Source organism: Lutjanus erythropterus, chromosome 24 (genome assembly GCF_056507025.1).
Source record: "Lutjanus erythropterus isolate fLutEry1 chromosome 24, fLutEry1.hap2, whole genome shotgun sequence".
Taxonomy (NCBI): Eukaryota; Metazoa; Chordata; class Actinopteri; order Lutjaniformes; family Lutjanidae; genus Lutjanus; species Lutjanus erythropterus.
The window spans coordinates 468,503-485,000 of record NC_139340.1 but is presented as its reverse complement, the minus strand read 5'-3'; the positions used below and the strand labels follow the sequence as shown (position 1 = coordinate 485,000).

The 16,498-nt window shown below is 41.7% G+C and overlaps 1 pseudogene; it reads left to right on the top strand.

Annotated features, from left to right (window-relative positions):
* The first annotated feature begins 5,183 nt into the window (after nucleotides 1-5,183).
* Nucleotides 5,184-8,180, top strand: LOC146304447 (uncharacterized; annotated as a pseudogene).
* The last annotated feature ends 8,318 nt before the right edge of the window (nucleotides 8,181-16,498 follow it).

Genomic DNA, 16,498 nt, shown 5'->3' with positions numbered 1-16,498 from the left:
GCAAGGAAATGGACCGAACTTCATAAAGCGCCTTTCTACAAAGTGATTTAAGTTAATGCCCTTTATTCACCCATTCACACACACACTAATATATCTGGGAAACAAATAGGCATCAAAAACAACGTATGTAACTTTTAATGTGATGATTATAAATGTTTACTCCTTATATGTTTAGGACATAGGTAAGCACCAAACCAACATATGGATTTTTCTAATGTTTTACGAGTTTTTACAGCTATCAATGTATGTAACACTGTTACTGTGATGCTAAATATTGAAATATTAATATTAAACATCTGTGTTTATAATAATCAGATCCTGAAACGTAGATGTGACAGGTAGATTTTCTGAATAAAGAGCATGAACGTTTACATTTAACTGATTTTGATTGATCATTTTAATATTCACTGATTGATGAACATATATACATACATATATCTGTATGGGGGGGGGGCATAGATGAACATATATTAGGGCTGCAACGGATCGCTGTTGACTCGTGTCCCGTACGGATCGCCCTCTACGGTTCAGCAGCATGTGATCTGCGGACCACATGTGAGCATCATAGTTTTACTGTCACTGTTAGTTTTGTATAAGTTATAAAACCTGAAATCTCAATGCAGAGTTGCAGTGAAAAGAGGACAGACGCTGCTGTGTGCAGCGCATCTCTGTGAAGAGCGACTGATTTAAAAGTCGTCACATCACCTTGAGTGAAATCCAGACCGTAACTTTTTTCACTGATGTAACTCTGCTATCACCATAGAAACAGATCATCAAACTGTGATGTTGATTGAAACTTTGGTGACATCAGCTGTCTTAACTTGTACACAGCTCCTCTCTGCTCACCGCTGCAGCTCTGTCTCACCCCGTCTGTCACACAGTGTGTCTGCTGATTGATCATGACTTCTAACCAATCAGATGTGCTGCTGTAGGCGGGACATTGAGCCAGACTACAGAGTGTAGTTGTGTATTATACTGTACAGTGTATAATGATCTAATATATGTATAGTATATACATAGTACAGCACTGTATAAGTTTGAAGTTTTTAATATTATTACCATTATCATTACTATGATCATTATTATTACATTACATCACTATGGTGATAATTACAGACAGACAAAGATCAAAGACAAGTGCATTTTTAAAATAATTTAAGCCTAATCCCACCACTTTTTTCTTTTTTGCTGAGCCGAAAAATGATCTGATCCGTGACTCAGAACCGTGATACGATCCGAACCCTGAGTTTTTGATCTGTTCCACCCCTAACATATATACATACATATATCTATACAACTATACAACTACAGTCTCTCTCTGTGTGTGTGTGTGTGTGTGTGTGTGTGTGTGTGTGTTTGTAAGCTAAAAACCTTGGAAAAGAATGGTCTTGCACAGCTTTTTTCCGTGTGTTTCCACTCTGCATGAATGAAAAAAGAAAAAGAAAAAACAGTAAAATTTTGTGATTGAAGTCAACAAAACTTGACAGACATAAGGGCTACTCATCATAAGCTTGTTTGGTTATCACCCTCTGGGGTCTAAGCCTATTTTTTGGCCTTTAAATGCGCCTGGTCTTTTAGTGTAAAAATGCTTGTAAAACATCCCCCCATGATGCACAATAAAGATTTTAACACCTTTTTTTCAGGACAACCTAAGCTATCATAATATATAAGCTGCAGTGGTGTCACATTAATGTACAAATAGTTATTTGACCATAAAAACAAAAGAAAAATCCAGGTGGAAATTTAATTTCACTGAATTTTATTCAAAACATCAGAGAAAGTACCGATACAAGGTTTTTGACATTAGAATATTGTTCTGTCAGGTCCTGGTAATCGGAGGAAAAAAAACAAAAGTCTCTAGTCATTATACAACCAAAACTATTCACATATTTACAAAATAAGTACTTTCGCTTTTGTGTCCATAAAAATCATGGAGGCCATGCCTGAAGACAGTTCCTGTCAATGAGACAGAGGGACACATCAGACTCCTCACACTTCCAGTGGGGAGACTCACTGGCCTGCTTCATCAGCCTGCAATGTATGGAAGTCTTGTTTCTATACAAAAGTCACCTGATTTTGTCAGTCTGAGCAGAGATTGACACGGATATGTTGTCCCTGTGTGTCCTGACAGAAGGAACCAGAGCTGCATCAGCACTGCTGGACAGCTGGACAGCTCCTTCATGAGGACTCTGTGAGACAGGGGACAGGGGGGGATGGGCAGCTGCTGCAGCAGAAGTGTCAGGCTCTTCACAGAGGTGTCAGGCTCTTCACCACTGTAAAACAAATAAAAGAAAGAAAGAAACATGAGATCGCATATACCAAATCAGTGTTTTTCTATTCACTTGTCATATCACTGAAACCTGCAGACCTGTTCTACACACTCTGTCTGCTGTGTGCTGTATGCAAAGAGCTCATTCATAAAGTAAAACATCTTGTGTTCATGCAGTTATCTACTCTGAGAACCACACACACAAACACCACAAAAGATCCTGTGCTCACACAGTTTCTTACTGTCCCTCAGAATAACTGCCCCCCTCTGTAAGTTACTGCCCTCACTGAGAATCACTGCCCCTCAGTGTAAATAACTGCCCCTCAGTGTAAATAACTGCCCCTCACTGAAATAACTGCCCTCACCAGCCACCACACAGCTGTGAAAAACACCTTTATATGCATTTGTGTCTGCATGTCTTTTTTCTATTAGATATCTGCACAAATAAGCACCAAATATACAAATAAGTAAAGAACTACCCATGTACATATATTCATTTTTTTCATATTCATGTCATTCATATCATACATACTGTAAATAAATACAGGTCACTTACTCTTCAGCTGGATCAAATCCGTCTTGAAAAGCTTCACTCATCTGTCAGATGGTAGTTTTCTGCCCTTCACTTCTTCTTCTCCTCTTCATCATCACTTTGAAGAATCATTTCAAGTGGTTTTTTTTCCATGGAAATTCACAGTGATGAAGACGCCATTATCGATCTCTGTGACGCAGTTACACACACGCAGTCGCTCCGTCAGAAGTAGGTCAAACATGGCTGCCTGTCGTCGGCCGATCCGCGAAGCAAACACGATGTAGCTCTAAACGACTAGCTTCTACATATCCATGATATAATCCATATGTCCTGGGCACACGTCTATCCATGTCATCTAACTGCACAAATCTCAATCTGCACATTATTTACTTGATAAACTCTCTTCTATTCTTACTTTGAGTGTCTCAGCAGTCCAGTGAACAGAGTAGAGACACAGATCGCGGTGATCTAGCGAGTTGTCACACAGTTCACAGAGAATTTGGAGACCTGGACCTTTACAGACCTTTACATGTGACATGACCCACATGGCCACTCTGATTGGTCGACAGACACACAAAGCATTATGGGGATCGTAGTAACAGCGAAGCTAAGGACAACAATGACCGTTTTCAGCGCGGAAAATGGATAAATAATCATAAAAAACGTTCAGTATCATGAGGGATTTAAAGGATTTAAAGGGCAAGGACTCCAAAAAGTCACTAAAGTTCAAGGCTGGATTACAAAGCATCTGGAAGGGCTACGATCATGTCAGGCCCCGCTTTGAAACGGCGCAGTCGTCATCTTTCAGCCGCTTTTTAAAGTAAGTCTCTGGCACACAGCACTGCGCAGCTATAATCCAATTAGTAAACAGAGTGCTTTTGTATCGTCCACGATACAATAGACCCTAGGTTAAGCCATTTTGGTTGATATTTTACAGGGTATGATGACTAAGAAAATTCTGAAGAGAACTCACCATGCAGTCCAAACGGCATCCATCAAATGACTTACTACTTCCTGTGTAAACAGGAATTACAATTAAAGATCCAAAAATAAATTTGTGCGTTGTTTTTAATTTACTCATACAAATTATAGTTTTAATTCTACATACTCTCAAAACTAAGACGGAGTATTAGGGCCACATTAAGAATTTTTTTTTAATTTTTTTTTATTACAAGAATAAAGTCGAAATAAAGTCGGAATATATTACGAGAATAAAGTCAAAATAAAGTCGGAATATTGTAGCGACCCTGCTTAATGTTGTATCTGTACGTGTTCTCTGTGTTTATTGACTGTCTGATGCATTGAATGTGTATGGGTTTAAGGCAGGTATGTGATTGGATGATGAGCGAGGGGGCGGGTAGAGTGTGAAGACGGACAGTTTTGTGCTGAAGATTGCATAGGTTTTTGATAGAAGAATTATATAAAAGAATTATATATAAAAAGTTATTGGCAAAAACAAACAAACATGTTCTCGTATTTGTTAATTTACACTAAATAATATTGAAAAAGACTGACATAATACAACGAGGTTGCACTAATATGAAATGTAGCGTTACTAGGTAGTTACTACTTGAAGTTAAATGTTTTTAAATCTGGCAAGGCTAGTGTATACAAGTATCCTGATCATGTTATTCTAATTGTCATTCATGTTTTTATTATTGCATGAATAAACAAGAGCTGCAGTTAATTAACTATGTATATTGTATTGTAATATGTAGTTTGGTGATCTATTCTATTTTGATTTGTTCTTCTCTTTCTCTGCAGGTCCCTTATCCCTTTCCTATCGACAACATCCTATCCTCCTATTTTAAATCCTATCACACAAAAAAGGCACTTTTAAGAGCCATATTTTGTCCTGTTTATTGTCTTGTTATCATTATTGTGTTGTTATACATATCTCTCTCTCTCTTGCTGTCATAACAGCGTGTGCCTAGCATCAGATAAAGTTTGTGTCATTGAGTGTAGAGAGCAACAGCTTTTTTGCTTTGGCAGGTCCTAGTCGCAGCGGTCAGAGGGTTGGTGTCTGTCATGGAAGAGCTCCAGCAGAAACCAGTGGGGAAGTGACCAGCAACTTTGCATCTGTGACTGCGGGTGTGTTCTTTACTTAAACAGCACTGGTTCAAAACAGTATATTCACTGATTACGAAATGGCTATTGTTTAATGCCAATTTCTGTTGTTATAATGAACTAGCCTATTATTTGTCAATTTTGTGCGTTGTTTTAACAGAGTCCTTCCTTCAAGAGTTTAAATGCTCACTGGGTGTTGAGGACATATGTGAGGCTGAAACACCACCTCAAGCTCAAGCCTCAACAGACTGGCTGACACGAAAGAGCCTCACATCTGGGTGGTGGGCCAAAGAGAGACCCCGGCTGGTCAACACTATGGTGGCTCGTCAACATGTGGCAAATCAGACCTGCCAGCATTGTGAGAACAGTCCAGCCGTCATCTGCTGTTGTGACTGCCGACCACACCCATTCCTCTGTGAGAAGTGTGATGCCAGGATCCATCGTCTTCAGGTTTTCCATAGCAGGGATTCAATGACAGATGCATTTTTTAATCCACTGCCTCCAACGACATGTGTTGTGGAGAGGGTTAGGGTTAGGGTTAGGGTTAGGTTAGGTTTCTGACCCAGTGTGGTAAGTTGTAGTTTTTGAAATGAACAGACTTAATTTATCACCTGGAAAATTAAATCCGTTAGCCGTACAGTACATCTGGTTTAAAAAATAGCTGCCAGTAAATAAATATATTATTCTTTAATTCTCATCCATATGTTTTTGTTTTTTTTTCAAGAGCGTCTTATACCTTTAGATATGCCAGCGATATGCAGCTGTTCTCGAGGATCGTCCAGTGTCATCATGGGCCGATTCATAGCTGTGGTTACAATGAATGGTAAGAAGAACTTTATGGGTGGGCTGGGGGTCACTTTCGTAGAAGTGGCTGCAGAATTTCACTTAAAGCTATCACACTCCATATCTACTCCCTCTCACTCTCTGTCACAAGTATGCAAATATATGAATCATGATTATGATACATTCATACATGTTACACTCTGAAACACATTCAGAAATTTTCTTTATCAAGGCTGGAAATCCAGAGGCTTCCATAGGTTTTGTGTTGATTAGACTGGCTGGGCCCACTTATGTGAAGGAAAACAATGAACAAAAGTGTGACTTTCAATAGAGTGCCTCCTTACAAAATGTTTGTAGAAATGTTCTCCTGATCCATCCTTAGTCAAAGGTTGCCATATCGGTTCTCAGAATGACACAGGTTGCATCTGTCAGGATTATCTGTGAGTATATATTTCCTTATTTTTCCAGGATGATATGATATCAGACTGCCTCAGATCAAATGCGAGGCATGTGAGGCCACATGGAGTCCTGGAGTGGATGATTTCCTCCGGAATGACTACTGGCCTGCCACCTCTCACTGTGCCACTGTCTACGCGATGGATGTCCTTTTTTCTTTTGAGGAGCTGAAGATGGCAGCACCGGGGATTTCTTTCCAAGCCTTTCTAAGGATGGTGGATCGTCGTACTGTTCGCTTCGGCCGTGTAAGTATTTGTGGTAATAACTGTGTAACTCAAGAAATAGTACTATGAGGGGATGATGATGATGATAGAAAGTACATATGAACATTTACAATGTTTAGGAAAAAAAGTTGTGTTAATTTAGACCCTTTAAAAACAACCATAAACTTATGTTGTGTCGTCAGTCATGTCGTTTGCACTGAAAAAACAAGTTAAGTTCAGGAGTAGTGGAGCTGTGCACAGAGCCCATTGAACTCAGTGTTGAGCTGAGCTGCAGGCCACACCCTCTCTGGGTGCTTCAGGTCTGGGTGTGACTCGCAGCCCAGGGGAGCTGATTGATTGCACCAGGTGAAGTTGATTTAGTGATCAGAGGAGTTGGAGAAGGCACTCTGAGGATGGTGAGCAGTGTGTGAGGACGTGTGGAGACATGGAAATGGACATGGAAAAGTGACGCAGTACTAAAAGCTTGTTTCAAACAAGGAGGAAGTAGCCGGTGAGCTTTCGTTTGTGTGGATTTTAGTATTTAGTGGATCATGCAGTTAAATTCATATTAAAACTTAATTGCATTTGTCTCACCTGATCATTGATTAATGTACCTGATCCTCTGCTTTCCTGCAATTGAACAGTGGCTTCATTAATGCCATTAGTAACACCTGTGCCTAGTCGGATCACATCCAACTCTTACTCATCACACACCTTGGTGGACTGACAATAATCAGTCCACCAAGGTGTGTGATTTCAGTGCAACCCTTTTCTTTCCTGCCTTCATTTAATGTTTTAACTTCTCGATGCACAGTATTATCCATTAGGCTGAACTAAAAGTTCCACAACTCTCTCTCTCTCTCTCTCTCCTGTATAGCCCTAGCTTTACAGTAGCCATTTTAATGTGATATACTCACAGTTGTTACCAATGACAATTTACAGCATAATCATAACATTAATTAATGTAAGCATGTAAGTACAGGTGCTACCTGTACTTGCCCTATTATCTCGTCCACTCATTTGGCTACTATGACTAAAGACTATGGTTACTGTGCAAATGTCTCAAAGTGGGAAACTTTGATTCTAAACTGACTTTTATTGGCACATCACATTTTTTCTTGCTTCACATGCATTAAATTTCTGGAAATTGCATCTCTAGTTTGATCTGTCTTTCTGTTCTCTTTTGTTCTCTTTTACGGCACTCTTTTGAAACAGAGCGGAAACATCACAGCAGACAGCTTCTGGACAAGTTTCTTGGAGTGGGAGGCTGTCCGATTTGTAGTAGACAAAATATGCCAGGAGGACCATTTTGACTGTCCTGCGTGCAGCCCAGACATGCTTGTGGTATCTGTTGATGGAAACCGTAAGCACTACAGATTCAAGAGTGCAGCAAGGTGTTAACAAAATCTTGTGTGTGCATTTCACGCTTCTTCATTTTGAAAGTAACCATACAAATATTTAAAGTTATCATGTATCTGTTCTATTTAGATTGGAGGAACAAGCCGTCTTTGATGGCGTTTTCATTGCAAGGGATGATGATGTTGAAGGATTTGTTTCATATGTCGATTCATCAAACAGTCATGTAAACTTGCAAAACTTGAGTACAATGAAAAATGACAGACATTGACAACATTGTTTGAACATCTTTGGAGTATTCACCATCATCCATGTTTAAGGTCTCTAGAAGAGGTGCCTGTGGAGGGCAATGGTCGGCGGCACGGGAAACAGCCAAGAAGTCCTCAGGTAAAACTGACGAGGAGGGCTTGGAACTTGCTGTGTGCCGACATGGGGTCCTCCTCCGTGCCCTCAATATGTTCAGGGGGGAAATTTTTGCATACCCCCTCTACCTCCAAAAAGAACTGAGCTGTAAGCCAGTTACATTCTTTGCCATGGATGTGGCATGCAAGTACTGGCCTTACCTCCAGAAAGTGACAGAGAAATGCCCTGAGCTCCAGAATCTCCTAAACATGAGGCCATTCCTGTCGGTTTTTCACGCTAAAGCTCACAACTTCAAATGTGAGGTAAGAATAAGTGCTTCTTGATGAGATTTTCTGTCACTGAGAGCCTGCATAAGCTTGTTGGCATTTAGGTTTTGTATAATGTTTTCTTTTTTTAAAGGTCAAATGGAGTGGAGCTTACCAGAAAGGGGCTGGTTCAACTCTTGGGGAGGAGGTGGAGCAGTGCAACACCTTCCTCTCAAGGATTGCTGTCACGACAAGGCATATGTCAAAAGCAGGTAACGTCTTTATCCTGATGACAATGGTGAGATACTTTGAGCTCTTTCATACTGTATATGCTGACTTTGACTTAATAGCTCAGAATATTAAACAAAGATGGACCTGCACCACTGTTTCATGCTACTTCTTTAGCTATTTACCTACTAACCATTTCATAGTAATCAAACGGCAGAAGACTGCAGGTTACTACTATAGTTTTATACTGCTTGTTATTATATTATCTCATAAAAGTTTGTGGTACCCAAGAAGTCTGCACAATTTCTTCCACTGCTACTGAAAAGACAGGTGAGGATTTCATTTCTTTATGTTTGCAGGGTGCACAGACATGCTGACGGTGATGGCCATGCACTGGAACCAAAAAAAGTTCCACAACTTGGCTTCCACTCTGGCCCGCCGATATCAGAAAGTAAAGACAAATATTTTTCCCTCTTGCAACATGCTTAGCGATATCATAAAATAAAGTGGCATATATCACAAAAACATAGGGAAGATTTGCCCAGATATTCTTTAATACAATGGGATATACAGGTGGTTCCATTATGTATTTTGTGTCTTGTTTAAGCAATATCACACGAGAGGGAGTGCTGTTGTACTGAATATCAGCACTGGTGTGATTCGGTTGTAGCAGCCGAGTGCCACAGATAATGAGCAATATTTAAAGTTGTTGGCATTTCCCTTATTGTCATTTGTTTTCTAGAAGGCTACAACAACCCTGGAAAGCCAGTTGAATCACCTGGAGGCCATGAAAAGGGCAATGGACATCACAGACAATCAACTGGAGAGCTGGATCATTGATGTCAATGAGTGGGCAGAAGGTGGGATTCACTACTTTATACTGTTATTTCATTAATCACTTATGTGCTTGTAGAATAATTAAAGTTAAGAAGTATATATGTTTACTGTCTACTTTGGTATAGTCATAGAAACAAGCTTCTTTTAGTATCTTTAAAAATTTGACATTTTTTTTTATGCTTTGAATTTTGCTTTTGGCAATCACACATACAGTAGCCTTGAATGTGTGTTTCTGGTGTACTAAACTAACAAACCTTGGCTGAAATTCCCAAGTGGCTCCTTTTAATCATAACTAATGATTGCTAATGACATGTAGTAAAGATTATGCCCATTTTTAAAACAAAGAACCTAACTAATCAAACCTAGCTACAAGTGCAGCCTCTCAGTTACAGACAAATATGAAAAGACTGAGGCTCACTTGCCCACCAGAAATTTAATTTTCTTCCCATGGAATCATGAAGCATATTTCTTATTTCCTTCCTCTCAGCAACAACATCCCCTCATGACGCTGATGTTGGCGCTGTGGCCATGTAGTGGCATAATTTCTCACATTCCAGTGTCCAATTAAACAGAAAAATCCATGCCAGTCAGTACTTTATCTTTCAACCATAAGTGAGGAAGGTTGTTTGGTGCTTTCCAAGGCAATTATAATGAAGAAGGCCTAATCACAATTTTAAGCACTGTCAACCAATGTATTTGAAGGTGCATTCCAGCACCTGGTTCCCAGAAAACAATTTTAAGCACTGTCAATTAATGTACTTGAAGATGCATTCCAGCACCTGTTATCTAGGATTCAGTTGAATTGATGGATCTGCTGTTCCTTACATGTGAAATAATGATTTTTTTTTTTTTTTTAAAAATACAAGGTTAATTTCTGTAAACCTAAGGGAAGCAGCAATTTGCTATAATATGAATGACATTATGGATCTATAAGGTAAAATTTAATACACAAATATGTTCAAATGTAAGCCAAAATGTTCAAAGTGGGAGGAGGCTCCTAGAGCCTCCTAAAAAGTATATAATAGAGTGTTTTGCACGTCTTTCTTCAGTCTCAACCTGGGTTTGACTCAAGCTTGTTGGTTGTTCTACTCAGAGAGATCAATAAACTTTGTGTGGCAGAACTTGTTGCTCTTCCAGTGATTTTTCCAGACTTTGCCTGATTCTTCTTTGATGGTTTTTGAACTTTGAAAATACAAGAGATAACTGTGGATTTTTTGATAGGGTCTTTTTGTCACAACAGCCACCCAAATTGAGGAGCTGGTGGCCAGCATTAAGAGGAGGACCCAGCGTCTTTATAAAGACAGTGACGGCTGCAAAGGACGTGCCCGGATACGCCGAAAAATCAGGGAAGAAAAGAAAAATCTAAATTCTGTAGTGGAAAACTACAACAACATGGTGCCTCATGAAAACCTGACCTTGGACAACATTCTGTCAGATGACTACATTTGGCCGTGGCAGCTTCCACAAGGTAGTACATGCAAAACTCTGTCTATAGACCCATTTACAGGAAAACCAAACCTGCTGATCAAGCTCTAGAGCCCCTGAGGGATCGACGTTCTGTGACTAAAGATAGGCTAGATGTATGCTCGTACATGCTAGGGGGAGCATGCATCAGTCTAACTGCCCAAAAGTCCGACTGCCCATTTCTCCGACCACCCATTAATCTGACCAGAGGGTTATGGTTAGGTGTAGGGTGAGGGTGTCCCGGGGATGGGGGTCCGGTGGTTTCCAGGGGGTGTTTGGTGGTTTGTTCCCCGGACTCGGGTGGGTGTTGCGGGGCATGGAGTAGGTGGGAGTGGCAGGGGGGTGCGAGGCTGGTTGTTCCCCGGACTTGTGTGGGTGTTGAGGGGCATGGAGTAGGTGGTAGTCCCGGGGGGTATTAGGCAGGTTCTTCCCCGGACTTTGGGTGGCTTTTCCTGGGCAAGGGAGTAGCGGTGAGTGCCTGGGAGCGGTAGGGGGTGTTAGGCAGGTTCTTCCCCGGACTCGGGTGGGTGTTGACGGGCATGGGGTAGGAGGGACCTCCCGGGGGTGTTAGGCAGGTTCTTCCCCGGGCTTTGGGTGGCTTTTCCAGGGCAATGGAGTAGCGGTGAGTGGCTGGGAGTGGCAGGGGGTGTCAGGCAGGTTCTTCCCTGGACTCGAGTGCTTGTAGCTGGGCATGGAGTGGCAGGGAGTCCCGGGGAGTCCCGGGGAGTCCCAGGGGGAGTGTTTGGTTATTTCTTCCCTGGACTTTGGGTGCTTGTTCCTGGGCATGGAGTAGGTAGGACTCCCAGGGGGTGTCAGGCTGATTCTTCCCCGGACTTTGGTGCTTGTAGCTGGGCATTCAGTTGGTGGGAGTACCAGTGGGGTGTTGAGGGTGTGTCTTGCCTTAGCCGTGCCAGGTGAGGTGTCGGCCAGGCACGGAGATCCAGGGCCCTCCCTGGAGTTGGCCGGGGGTCTGGCTTGCCTCGGATGGGCCAGGTGAGGTGTTGGCCCGGGGATGCAGGTCCAGGAGAGTGCCTGGAGGTCCCCCGGACAAGAGGAGTGTCGTGCCCAGGTCAGGTGAGTTGTTGGCCCGGGGAGTGGAGGGAGGTGGGGTGGGGACGCCCCGGGGAACTTTGGTGGTACATTCCCCGGAGCAAAGCGGTGGCAGCGGTGGTGCTGGGACCGACCACAGGGGACCTGCTGGGTGTTATTGTCACGATGTATTCTCACTCTTTCCCAGCCTGGGTGAGCGTTGGGCCTGGAGTGCAGGTCCAGGGGAGTCCCTGTAGGATCACCCAGAGGTGTGGACCTGGGGGCCCTGGGGATGTTTGTCCAGTCTTTCCCTGGGGCCGACTGGCTCCGCACTTTCTTATGGAGCTTGTGGGCGCCCTCAATGGCCATGGCGATGAGAGCCACGTCTGGCCGCCGCCGCGGCACCGCCGCCGTAGCCACAGGCCAGCTTTGCCCATAGGTGACAGGTGCCCCCCGCCATTCTCGGCCAGTCGAGTCTCTGGTGGGCACCGTGGGGACCGCACATATTGGACTCTGGTCCCTGGTGTGCAGGGCCAGGGGTGTCTCTGGTGGGCACCGTAGGGACCGGTCATGTCGGGCTCTGGGCCCCGGTGTGCAGGGTCAGGGGAGACTCTGGTGGTCACCGTAGGAGCTGGTCCAGGCAGACTCTGGCCAGGGGAGGCCGTCACAAATGTCCATAGTGATGATATGGCCAGCCGTTCTGCCGGGTTGCTGCCACCGCCGCCGCCTCCCCGACAACGGAGCCGTCGTTTGGTGGGCTTCCCCGAGCTAGGTCACGAAGGCCCGCGGGAGTTGTAGTTCTAAGTGTGTACCGTCCTTCTCAATCCGAATACAAAAGAACTACATTTCCAGGTAAACGTTCCCGCCCTTGCTAATCTCCGCTGAAACCGCAACATTTGTATAGTTTTGTGACAAACAAACCGCAACAGCTAAGGACAACACTCAAGCAAAATGAAAAGGTATTTTTCTGTAGTTTCGACCTCAGTCGGTCATGACGACGAGGATAAAATCTCTCACTAGGCCTACAGCATTTACGGAATCTTCATCGGACCGGGCAGTCTCTGATACAAAAATGCATCGATTCAACCCTCAGTGGTTGAAAGACTTCGCCTGGCTTTTTTACGATCAAACCAAAAAAGCACTGTTTTGTAAATATTGTGTGGCGGCAGGTGAACGGATGGCAGGGAATACGCCATACATCACAGTTTGTTTTCATCATTTGTACATCGATTTTATTTTTTGTAACATATTGTTCTGTTTTGAGTGTTCAATTTGAATGTTCAAGTACGTAAAATAAATAAGAATTGAAAGATCTGCTGCTGATTTAAAAATAATTTCAGTGGAAACGTGGAAAAAAGTGGAAATAGTATTACTGCAGTATTTTATCACTAAGAAAGAACAAGATTTGTATGCATAGGCCTATGATGAGTAAATGGCAGATTTTAGTGTTGAACAGTAAAAATGACTCATTTTTACTATTTTTCTCAAAGATGAAACCCTAACATTACAGAATGCATGATTATAATCAGCAATTTTGAGATCAAAAAATGTGGTTTGAATGGGAGTTAATTGTCCTCAACATCTAAATCTGATGCTACACAAAAACTAATAATGCATCAAAGTCAATATTTTGGTCAATCCTTGACATATCCAAGACTGATAACAAAAAAATGCCCCAGCCACCCAACATTTGTTGTTTGGAAAATATTTAAATTTCTTTGCTTTTTTTCATAAATAATAACAGTGATATCGAGTAATCAAACAGGCATTTAAAGGGTTAAACTTCTCAAAATGATTGAATGTTTAGTTTTGGGGGCAGGACTGAAGTTGCTTGAGAGTTTTATGCAGAAAAAAGTAGAAAAAATATGAACCTGTACTTTTTTAATGTAGTTTTTATGGAGGTGGACATTTTTGTCCTTAATAACCAATTAGGATGGAAATTAAGACGAAGCCAGGGGGTTAACATTGTTAGAATTTCTGATTAGTATCGAATTTAGCCAATAAACATGTTAACTAACTGTCCAACTGTGGTTGCTACTAAATTTTTCTTTGTGCTACTAAAATTGTTAACTTGCTAGCACCAGTGCTACCACCTAAAAAAGTAAGCGTACAGCCCTGTATGGCCAAAATAAAATTTCCATACAAGTGTATGGGAGAGTGAGAATTTGTGTCAAGTGTCACAGGCAACAAGTGTCTTCCAGAAAGTGGTTAGGAGAGGGGTTCAGAGGGTTTGGAGTGGACCGCAAATGCTTCTGGAGGCCAGTTTTTCAAATGTTGTACTATCTGCCACTCCTGAAGTCAAAATATGAAGTACAAAATTGCGCAAAAATTATTGCAGAAAATAACAGTTCAGAACAAACAAACAAATGAACAAGGCAGGATCAGCACCTTGGAGAGCGCCATGGCATCAGCGCCTTGAGAGAATACAGCAGTAAAGCTCTCAACCTCACAACCCTTATTTGTACTTCCCACTCACAGGTCTTACAAATAATCTTTTTTTTTTTTTTTTTTTGCTCAATCTTCCGTCAAGCTTTGATCTTGTTCTTCGTTCACTTTGCCGATTTCTATTTCCTTTTCTTTCTGTCAGTCTGTCTGTGTCCCTATTACACTGTTTGTGTCACTCTGTCCATGTGACATCTGTATCCCTCTCTTTGTGCCTCTGTCTCTCTCTGTTCAGACTTTTCCCGCATATGATTATGGAATATATAAATATAAACTATAACTAATTAAAAAAAAACAAAAAACGTAGCCATGGGAAAACAACTCTGCAAGATGCATAATGAACTAAAATTAACTAAACAATAATAATATAAATTCACATATATAAATATAGAATTCATATAAATAGCGTATAGCCGCACGTTCCCAGTGTAAGTACACTGTACCTCCAGGCAGTGTTGTACCTGAACGCATTCACTGAACGATAGTTCATGAACTCATTAATATTTTGTGCGAACGTGAACTGAACATACAGTATTTCTTCCTGATTAACGTTACTATGAACACGTTCTTTCTCATTTCTGTGAACGGCACGCTCTCTCAATTTAACTTCGTTCAACAGGGTGCCAGATTTCCATAGAGCCTTCCACGCGAAAACCCGGCTAAAACACACTGTAAACAGACCTTAATATTTAACGGAAAAAAAACACCCAATCTGGCAACACCAGCCACCACAGTATCAACAGACCCGCATGCATCATCATCAGAGAGAGAATATGGACATATGTCCTGACTTGATATAAAAAACTTTTTATGATCATCACTCATAATATTTATGTACAGTACTGTTGTGTGCATTTTTTTTACTCCAAGTCTGATTTGTGAACTTTAAAATACTTAATTGCTTCAATATTGTAAGTCATGATGAAGAGTCCAGTCTCTTTCCTCTTCATCTCCTCAGTGTGTGTCAGTGTGCAGTTTAACCTTTTCCTAAAATACTGCTTGTTCTGTGGTGTTAAATTTTAAATCTGAAGACAGCATAGTCAGTTTTTAATAAATGTTAATCCTGTTTGGCTCGCAACTTAGACTATGTTTTAAATTTTTTCCCCTTCTGTTATTCAGTTTTACACCCTTGAGGTAGGTCCACGGCATCTTGACCTACCCCCGCATTTGTACATTTTCCTAATCCATCGGTCCCAGTCCCGAGTCTCTAGGCCAAAGAAATTGCACAGAGATGATATTAGGAAACCAGGCCCAGTACCAGCTAACAGGACATGTCATCAGCTCCCTTTCGAACCCGGTCCCATTCCTGTAGGTGTTTCCTGCAGGAAGTTATGAGGCGAGACACATCCTATGGAACCGTATCTATGTGCGATGCGTCAAATAGATGCAAATCTGTATGATCATAGATACAATACTGTAATATGAAAGTTGGATTTTAAAACTAGTACCCCTTTGTGGAATTTTTGTGGTATTTCAAGAGACAAAGAAAGTTCGTAATGGAAAGTTAAGTACATATATTGTATCGCAAAAATCAGGCGAATGCAATGGTACCACCCACTTTTCTGTAGAACCAATATTTCAATTCTGGAAGTTTTTAAATAAGTTCATTTTCCAATTGCTGTGACCGAGGCGATCATTTCCGTCTTAGTCCCAATGCTGTACGACCCTCCGTTCAGTTTTTGCCTGGCCCTAACCCTGAACTGGTTAACCCTTACTGTACCTAATGAATTTTTAAATTTTAACCCCCCGTGTGCCCGATGGTTTTTAATACTGTTTATTTTTTAATAATTCTTTAACTATTTATGTTTTTAACTGTTCTTAATAGTTAACCCTTTGTATGGCTCTAAATTTGGAACATGCTCAAAATGGACTCAAAGTGCACAGAAACCCCTCAGGACGTCACACACAGGACTAGATTGCAAGTCTCTAGCACATTTATAAAGCCCATATCCCAATTCCAGATTCCAGATTCCAATTCCAAAGTCCAACTCAGGAATCTGGAATCTGGAATTGGAATCTGTGCTTTATAAATGTGCTAGAAACTTGTCACCGAGTCCTAGGGGGGTTTTCATGGGCAGCCTTTCCAATGGTGCCAGTCCCATGCCACTAGGCGGTCGGCCTGTAGAAGTAGAAGGGTGAAATGTGGAAAAGCAAAGCAGGAGTCAGAGAAAATACACATAATATTACTAGAAACCTTTATTTTTAAAAAACCAAGAAGTGCCTT